This window comes from Rosa chinensis, chromosome 5 (genome assembly GCF_002994745.2).
Source record: "Rosa chinensis cultivar Old Blush chromosome 5, RchiOBHm-V2, whole genome shotgun sequence".
Classification (NCBI taxonomy): Eukaryota; Viridiplantae; Streptophyta; class Magnoliopsida; order Rosales; family Rosaceae; genus Rosa; species Rosa chinensis.
Genome location: NC_037092.1, coordinates 8387552 through 8397732, shown reverse-complemented (window position 1 = coordinate 8397732; position 10181 = coordinate 8387552). Strand labels below are relative to the sequence as shown.

General features: G+C 36.6%; 2 long non-coding RNA genes across 2 annotated transcripts; both read left to right on the top strand.

Annotated features, from left to right (window-relative positions):
* Positions 1 to 5157: 5157 nt before the first annotated feature.
* LOC112201772 lies at positions 5158 to 7170 on the top strand. The gene is made up of 4 exons (XR_005810615.1): positions 5158 to 5222; positions 5354 to 5424; positions 5540 to 5623; positions 5832 to 7170. It is a non-coding gene; the product is annotated as an uncharacterized LOC112201772 (long non-coding RNA).
* Positions 7171 to 7192: 22 nt separating this feature from the next.
* Positions 7193 to 8320, top strand: LOC112202586. Its single transcript, XR_002937460.2, has 3 exons — positions 7193 to 7299; positions 7368 to 7477; positions 8088 to 8320. It is a non-coding gene; the product is annotated as an uncharacterized LOC112202586 (long non-coding RNA).
* The last annotated feature ends 1861 nt before the right edge of the window (positions 8321 to 10181 follow it).

Below are 10181 nucleotides of genomic sequence, written 5' to 3'. Positions count from 1 at the left end.
TATGAGTAACTTTCCCTTTTTACCCTTAGTAGAAAAGTCACACTTATCTCGAAGGTCCCATTTTTCCCATGTGGGATGTATATATATTCTCAACAAAAATCACATGATATTGCTCTCTTATGAGTAGGTCTCTCCTCCTCCAAAATTAATCAGAGGGTTGGTTCTCGATCTTGATATGCTGCTGGAATCCCTTTGAATTTGCTAAAAGAAGAATTTCAAGAGTTTTGGGTTAGAAGATCGAGTAATAACTATATCATAATATTCAATGAATTTAGTTTAAGGAAATTCCAAATCAGATTATTTTGAATTTACTTTTATATTAAATGATAGGTCATCTCTAAAAATGATTATTTTTACTTAATTGTTTTAGGTAAATTATAAAATTATATAGGCAATCGGAAAAAAAAAATTTAATTGTATATTTGGGGGAGGTAAGAAGAGTTTTTTTTTAATCATTTTTCTCTCTTTGTCTATATTTGGCTTTTAATATGACTTGACAAAGTCTATTAATAATTGAAAAAAATTGGAGGTCTAAATATCAAATTCGGAGGTCCAACTAGAACCACCCTATTTGAATAATATCTAATATCGTAATTTTAGGAAAACAGTGGTGGTACGTTGCTATCTTCTCTGCCTTTCGCGAGAGAAATTTCTCAACAGCGGCTACTTCTGGCTAGCGGCAGCTCTATTCCTTGGACTGAGAAGGGGATCTTTTGTCCTCCCTCTCGTCTAAAATGTGGTGATTACGACGGAATTGCTCAGTGGTATCCCCTAAACATAGGCTTTCACCTTCTTCCCTTCACAGTTGTCGTTGGTTGTGATGGTAGTGCTGAAAATGCTATGGCCGATTGGATCTGGGATCGAACTTGGCTTGGAACGAGGGCGGCGATTGGTATACTCTGTAGTGGTGGCTGGTTAGGCCAAGGTTGGTTTTCAGCATACGTCTAAGGGAGGCGGCGTTTCCTAGGTGGGACTTGTTCCCCTCGATGTTGAGGTTAGTGAATTATTGAAAATAAACTAAGCCACTAACATACTATAGGTCAAGAGCAAACACCCGGCCCAAATCACCAAGCCCAAGAGGGCAACCCAAAGGAAGGTCAACTAAAAGCCCAGTAAGGTAGGCTTGACCCAAGCCCAGTTTCCATCTCCTCCACTTACAGCAACTTTAGCGTCGCCTAGCCTAGCCTCCACGACCTCCGCAGCCACGCTTCATGCCACTACGGCCTGCGCCGCCCTGACCTGAGCTGCCACGACCTCCGCAGCCATGACACCAGAATCACACAACCCACGCTGCCATCTATGCACCACCTCTACAACTCATGTCATTGACATTCCAGGATAGCACACCAACTTTGTACAACCCGACCACAGCGCCTAAGAGGCTTCGCACCTATTAGGTCCATAATTACCTACTAATTATTCTCCTAATCTTGCACTTTTGCTTAACCTTTGTGTTTATTTATATATATTTATTATGTTTTCCTTATCATGATAGGAAATGATAGAGAAGCTTGGAAATGCACTAAAAAGTCAACTTTAGCACATTTCCCTATTCCGGCTAGGAGAAACCGAGCTAGGCAAGGACGGAGGAGCGGAAAACTGACCAAATGAACTTCAAATGAGTTGAAAATTTCCAGATCCATTCTAGACATATTAAGGATCATTTCTTATGAAGAGTGAAAGAGCTAGTTCGGAGTGGAAGCCCTTCAAAAGATCGGCACAAATTTCTGACTAAAAGACGAAAACTGCAAAACCGGAACTGTATGAATTCCGGCAGCATTTTCGGCCAAACCACGGCGAACTAAGCTCTGAAATTTTATCTGGATGATATAAACTCATGGAGGAACATTTGGTATGAAGAAGTCAAAGGCCAATTCGGAACCTTCGGTGGAGATTCAATTGAAGGAAGAAAGGAGAAGAAAATGCACAAACGGACAAAGAAATAGGTCAACGGTGGTCAACGCCGGATTCCAGACTTTTCCGACCGAGTTGGCCGGCCAAGAACATGGGTGGAGGACAGGAAATAGCTGATTAGGGTTAGAGACTTTAGGTGGGAAGACTTTAGGTTTAAGTTATTTTGAAATTCAAAAGTTGAAAGATGACAGGTGTTCTAATTCTTACACCTTATACCTTTGTCTCCTATTTATTACCTTGTTCCCCTACACAATGACCCTTCTACCCTTACTTTTTCTCCTCCACCAAAATATCTATGGGCTTTCTATGTCATTTCTATGTAGAGTTAAAAACTTGATCCATATTTTGTACTTACACATTTGTCAATCACATCTAGCCCTTCATTCCTTTTGATCTCTACCCTTGATTTGAATTGTCTTGGCCTTTAAATAGCCCATTCTCTCTCCTCAAAACTGTTCACCCTTTTACTCTCTCACTTTGCAACACCAAAATCTCTCTTTTCTCTAGTTCTAGCTTAGTTTCTCTCTAGTTTTTAGTTTTAGTTCATAGTTTCCTAGCTTTGTGTAGAGATAGGTGTGTAGCTTCTTGGGTTCTTGGTTTTTCCTTACCAAAACCGAAGCATCTATACACTTTTGATCAATCACAATTCTAGTTTCATATATTCAAGCCTTGTTCATCCTAGTTTTAAGAGATTTTGTGGAATTGTATGGTGTTTTTGGTTCCTTTCTCTTATTAGAAACTAAAGATACCATACTAGGAAGCATTTCTCACTTTATTTTGCATCTTGGATGATAGAAAGTGTTCTTAGAGGTACGGTTTGGTTCTTTTTGGAATCAAACCCGTGGGTATTCCTTCCTTTCTCTACTCTTCTCTCTCTTTACTTGATGCTTTACAAGTTTATGGCTTTAGTTTATGTAGTTATGGGTTGTGAGTAGAATAAATTTGGGGCTAGGACTTAGCCCTAGCCAAACTCATGTATAAAACAATGCGATGCCATGTTTTTGATGAATATACATATTTTGAATCCTTTAGCTACTTTACTTTAATGCTTTCTTACATATGTTTTTGGATTTGTCACCTAGAAGCATATTGTAGGAATTAATGAAATCGGAAACTTAAGCTTGACAATCTTTTGTAACCGAGAAGCATGTGTAGCTAATAGGGTGGTGGTCTAGCTTATTCTTACGGGAAGAACTAGATTGCTTGGGTTTCTTACCTTAAAATTAATGCTTGGTGCCGTGAGTTTAAGAGTCGAGAGGCCTTAGGCTTTATGACATCAAAACCCTTTTATGTTTTAGCGAATGTAAATGGGACTAAGGTTGTGTGATCTAGCTTTGCTCTAGCGACATGGTTAGGTTGCATGATTAGTTGGTATCTCGGTTTCTCTAGCGAGAACCGAGGGGGAATTTATCAAAGCATGTTGTTATTAGAAAATGGATTTACATTATATGCATGAGGGAGGCTAGGTGCAAATTCCTATGCTCCTATTTATCTCATTGATCAAAGTCTCTATTTTTATTAGCTTAGTTTAATTATTGTGAAACTTAGTTTATCGTAAAACTAAAATCAACCAAGCCATTTACTACCATAATTGTTAATACCATCCTTGCAATCTTTAGCTTCCAAAGGGCTAAGGTTGTGAACTTGTAAAAAGTTAGATTGCATGTTTTTCTAGGCTTTTGCGGTAATCTAGCTAGGGTGGAGTTTCCCCCAATCCCTTGGGTACGATACTCTACACTTTCCCTTACTAAAACTTGACCTTCTACACTTGGAAGTAAGGAACATCATACACAAATTTGCACACACTTTTATACTCAATGATGTCTCCAACAGCACCAAACTCCACCGCCGAAACCACCTTGCCAAATCTTCGAGCAAACAACGCTCCTAAGAAAAATCATCCCCTAGAAATAGCATCATAACTCCTGTCTGGTGGCAAACCATACAATGTCGGTCGCCGTCGGACCAGATCGATCTCACTGATTCTGAAAAGTCAACCTTAGGGGCACCGCAACGCTTAGAGTTTTGGTTAGAAGAGGTCGTCAATTAGATTCCTTTGGTAAGAAGAAAAGATTAATAGTATTGATATTTAAAAAAGTGCGGCTATTACCACCCTACTAACTATTTTGTTCACCCTAAATTTCTTATATATATATATATATATTGAAAAGATGTTTCTGATTTATTAAAATACTAAAATATTATAATATGAAATTACAATAAAGGATAATATCTTATTAAAAATTACAAATAATTTTTCTTACCTTTGTTGTTCTTCAAGTTGAAAAACTTCATGCCTCTAAGATTTTTAAAGAGTCAATATATGTCAATATCTTCATGATCTACATAGTCATGGTCACACTACTACAAAAATTGAATCAGACGACACATCATAGTTTTCCATCGTCTGATTGATTTTTATTTTTTTGGACGTCGTTTTTATAAAATCTGTCGTCTGATGTGAAATTATGAGTTAGTTCATAAGACGTTTAAGGACAGAACTGTTGTGTGACCCTAAAAAAATTGAGCGGCAAGTTTCCCACCATGTCTGTGGTGCCAAACCCCTCGCAATCCCCAAAATTTTTCCTAACATGTATTAATCATACGATGAGAAACAATAAAACTGTGGTCTGATCAATACATTTGACAGAAAGGAGGGAGATTTCCCACCACCATTTTTCTCCAACTCTCCAAAGAGGGAAGCCAAATTAATGGGAGACAAGCCCCAAATTTAAATGGCTGCATTCAGACCACATTGCATTCAGACCACATTCTTAAAAAAATCTGTTGTGTGAGTCTTGTCTAAATTGATATAAGCCGGGCTTGAAACCCTAAAACTTAAGTAAAAAAGAAACAAAAAACCCAAAGCGCCTCACTTTCTCGACAGGGCCTTATCTCTCTCGACAGCATCTCCCAAACCCTCACTCAGAAAAACTCTTTCAATTTCGCGCACAGTACCAAAACTCTCTCGACATAACCATTTCTATCTTTTGCACCGACACCAAATCCATAATATCCAAACCCCATACCTCTCTTCTCTCTCCTTCTATCTTCTACACCTAGACCCCAAATCCATCATACTGAAACCCTAGACCTTTCTCCTCTCTCGGACAACCAAACTAGTTTCTGCATCAGAGAATCTCTGGCACCGAAGACTTCGCCATCCCAATCGCAGCTTGGGAGGCCCAGCATGACTGCTCCTCCTTCAACTTCACCCGACGGTGGACCTCTTGTCAAACTTCGATTGGACTTCTAGATATCGAACACTGGCTCATCGATTCGTATCGCGACAAGTGGTACTTCTCTCGGTAAAGCCATCGTCCCGATCCTCAATCTCTGAGATTAGGTTTCAACTTTGAGTTCCTATTTTCCATTTAGTGGTTTGTTGATTCAATTTCTTTGAATTCATTCTCTGATTTGTTGATTTTTACTTTTGTAGACTCGGTACTATGCACGAAATTGAAAAGCTTGACCATGGTGGATTCTGATTCTTTTCTGATGCAAATGAAGGTAATTTCATGAAAACCCCTTTTGTTTTTTAGGGTTTCTCTGTAAAACCCATTGATTCTTCTTTGGGACACAATTGAACCCATTGATTTAAATTTCTTGATTTTTGTCCATGTAGATTTTGCTCAGGAAAATTGTTATAGCCCAGAAATTATTAGCACTACAAAATTCAGGGATGCAGTTGCAAACGACGCTCTTGATGGTATCATCTTGCTCTTTTTCCTTCTTCTCCATGTTTCTTATGTGCATGGTTAATCACACTTGGCTAATTTAATGGCTCTCACGAATTTGAAATATTGAGGCTTTAGAGAAAAATCTTTCATTGGGTGGCGAACTGAAATTAGTTTATGCGATTTCATTTGAATTATTTAAGATTCTGTTCAAACTTGGGTTATTTGTCCAATTGATAGGGCATAACCCTTAAAAAGCATGATGCGGGTTTGGCTATGAATTAAAGATGTGTGAGTAAAATGGTTGTGTTGAAATTTTGAGTTCTGGGAATCAGGATTTTAGTCTTCCTTTACTGTCAGAAGTGTTCTAAAATTGGTCTACAATTCTGTCTTGGAACTTGGTCTTTTGGAGCTGAAAGCTTCTGTCTCTCCCATCTGGATGTGAAGTGGCAAAGTAAAATCTTTTTCTTGGTAGTTAAGCATATACTAAATCCTTAGGTCCAAGAAGTAAGTTGTTGGGTATGTATATGTTTGTTCATAATCTTAGAACTTTAGAGCTAAGGTGCTCTGATATTTATTGTTCTTGGGAAATTGGAATGATTTTAGTTTTGTCTTTTTAGTTGAATATGAAAATTTGATAAACTGCTTTTAATTCTGGGCTTCTAATATGATCATCGAATATCGTATTAATTTAAAGCCATCGAGCCATCATTGAATATGGTATTGTTAATAAGCCATGAAGTGATTGTTTCAGGTTTCATGTTTATTTGTTATGTTGAGGGAATTGGTGAGTTTCTTGGCCCAAATGAAGATTTTTTTTTTTTTTGCTTTGTTTAATTACTAAGTGTGATATTGTCGTGGTGCTCAAGCACTCCATACATTCTGTATATCTGTGAAAGAGATACGTTTTCTTTGTTTTGGTTACTTTTGCTATTAAGTTATTTGTTTATGTTTCTCAAGTTCTAGGTGGTTCCTGTTAACTATGCTTGTTTCTAGATTTTCGGGCCTTAGTAGGCAGATGACAAGTATCTCACAAAAGGTTTCTGTTCATATTTGTGCTTCATGATTGATTCATTTTTTCCAATATGCCTGAGCCGTTTATTCACAAGCTTTTTCTGTGCTCGTTGTTTAGCTTAATACTACCTTAATTGTTTCATATTGTTCATTTGATCTTCATGCACAAGAATGAACTTGTTTGATATATTGATCTTTAATGCAAATGAAACAATGGTGCTTTGGAATTTCGATTTGTGTGTGGTACAAAGTGGGGAATGGCTGATCACTCCTTTCTCTAGTAAGCAAATTCAAATTTCATATTGTCTCCAATGGTCTACTTCCATATATGCTCTCACACATATATATGCTCACAGAAATATTGTGTCATTGCTTCTAATATAATTTTGTGTTCAGCTTTCTGCAAAGTAATTGAGGAATTAGTTATCTCTATGCATTAATCTGCATCTGTATGAAATAGGTGCAGTTTGCAGGCAGTACACACTATGCAGTTTAGGAAACACTTGCAATACATTCAACATGTAGCGTGTGCATGTATGATTGTTAAGCTGTACTCTCAGGACATGTTTTTGTTCATTCTTGTAAATTATATTTTCATTTTTGGGTACTAAAACAGATGATCCGATTAATTACCATGACAATTGGTGGCCGTGCTTATCTCAACTTCATGGGCAACGAATTTGGGCATCCAGAGGTGAGGTTACTGGTCCCTACAAGTTCAGTAATTTTATTCATATGACTAATGATTGTCTCATGTTCCAGAGGGTTGAGTTCCCAATGCCAAGCAACAATTTCTCATTTTCACTTGCCAACCGAAGGTGGATCTTCTTGCCAACGAGAGATTGCATCGCAACTTGTTTACCTTCGATAAGGTATCAACTGCCAACAATTTGTTTCCATCTTATTACCCTTACATGCTACATCGTGTGGTTCTGGCTCTCTTTCTGTCGCAAATGGCTCTGTAATTGTTCTAGCTGTTGTTGAAAGCTGGCTTATGTTCTATATTGAATAATTGATTTATGGTAAACTTTTCTATTTGACATTCTAGCTCATCTTGATTGCTTCAAGGAATTTAGGATTGTTAATGTTAGACTGATCTGATATGTTTATGGGTAGTTGAAGATATAGTCTTTATAACATAACCATCTCTTCAATGCTACTGTTTTTGTTTGTCTAACTTAAAAGTGCAATGTTTTCATTGAGACAATCCGTGTCTAGTGCTAAATTAAATTAGGTAAAGCAAATCTCTTTATTTGATATTCTTGGTCCTTAATTGCTTGATGGGATTACCTTCTTTTTGCTGCTAGTTGTTCATATTTCTCGAATTATACATGTTGATGCTTTAATGGATTTTGGAGATATTGTATTCTTTTGATTGCTTGATGGGATTTAGGATTGCCATATTGTAATTGATAAGCATGTCTGAAAATATTAAGGTGATCTGAATGTCAGGATCAGTTGAGTAATTCTGTTATGATGCAGGTCGGACTTGTGAATAAAGAGAGAAGCAAAACGAGACGAGTTTAAGTGGAGCTGCCAGCAAAGATGTAATATGAAACCATTGTACAAGAAGATGATTATGACATTATGTCAGCTTGTTCAATTTAATGTAGTATGGCTGAATGGAAGAAAGTTATTATATGTAGATTTGAGGCTTCCTTAGTTTTGAGGCATGGCAGGAACAACTGCCTGTAATGTTTTTATGTATGGATTTGGGAAATACTACTTATTTTTTTATATCAATCTATTGAATTCATTTTATATATATGGTGGGATATGAGTTAATTTGATTGTTCTATGTTGTGTAACAACTAGACAACAAGAATAAATGTAAAGCATTGTTCAATATGTTATAGCACAATGCAAAAACTAAATGTGTCGTCTGAATTTAAAGTAGAAAATATATGTGTTGAAACCAGGCGTGTGAATAAAAGTCACACAACGGTTATAGAAAAAAAACGACTTCTTAATCGCAATCACACAACGGTTGCTAAAGTTGCCCGTTGTCTGAATAACACTCACACAACAGCTAATGCTGTCGACAGACTACCTACATGCTGCCGAGCTCTTCACACGACGGTTCCCTACAATCCACCTTCATCAGACGGCGCCTCGATATACGATGGTTTGCCTCCATATCAGACGACGGTTTTTAGCCGTCATCTGATTCAATTTTTGTAGTAGTGTCAATAGTAAAAGTGGTAAAGAATGAGCCATGCTAGTTGTTTTGCAAACGAATTGATTGATGATGATGTATTTTCATGTTTCCAAATTAAATATATTTGACGGTTTTATAACCTCTTTCAATATGTTTCAACCAATTTGTTTGCTTGTTAATTCTTCATATGGACTACAGTTATTTCATCTGCCATTAACGTTCACATATGATCTTGAAGAGAGGTCGATTATATCATGATCAAAGACGAGAAGAAAATTTAACCTATAAGAAGATATCTAATTAATATTTAGATATATAAAGCATTTGATTCTTATTTTATTTTTGTAGATTCTTCTTTGTTTTTATTTTTGTTTGTTTATTAATGAGGAGGGGTAAAAATGGAAGTTTGGTGATAAAAAAATATAGGCGTGTGCATTAAGTAATTAGGGGTGTGTATATAAAACTTCTCCGTACTTAAACTGCATTATTAATCTTTTTATTCATCGTTAAACCCGGTGAGACTGATTGACTAAGATTTCATGAGATTGGTTGACTGAGAGAGATAGGGAGAAAGCCAAATAAAAAAAAAAATTTCAAGTTAAATCCTACATTGAAAAATGGTATTTTGGTATTGCAAATGGGTAAACAAAGTAAACATGAAATAATGTAGGGTGAGAAAAGAATGTAGGGTGGCAATAGCCGTACCCTATTTAAAATCTTGCATTAAAGTGCATGAGCCAACTTTTGACCTCCTAATTAAGTGTCATTATTCCTTTCAAAAAAAAAAAAAAATTAAGTGTCATTATATATTTGAGCAATATCCAAAATGTTCTCAAAATTTAAACTTGCATCAAAGCGCTTATTAAACTTTTTGAATCCTAATTAGTGATAAAGTAATATGGGGTTCACATCCAAAACCAGTTGGCAATGGATGGAGTGTCCCAAACACTTATAAACTCATATGTAAGGTCTCATTTTTCCCATGTGGGATGTATATATTCTCAACACATCCTCCGCATGTGTGACGAATTATCAAGCCATACATGTGAACAACTTTTGGGTGACGTGGAGTCCGTGTGGCTGTTAGGCATGCACACGTGGATTATAACCTGCTCTGATACCATGATAAAGTAATTTGGGGTTCACATCCAAAACTAATTGGTAATGGATGGAGTGGCTCAAACCCTTATAAACCTATAGGTAAGGTCCCATTTTTCCCATGTGGGATGTATATATTCTTAACAATTAAGTGTCAATTAGGATAAAAAAATTCTTAGTTATATAGTTGAGAGATCAAACCTGAACATCAGACTTAAGAATGAAAGAATCGTAGAGCATCTCACTCCATCTAGAATATGTGGGATTCATTTGAAAAAATGTTTAAGACTAAAGCCATGTCATCAATATGGAAGATTTGA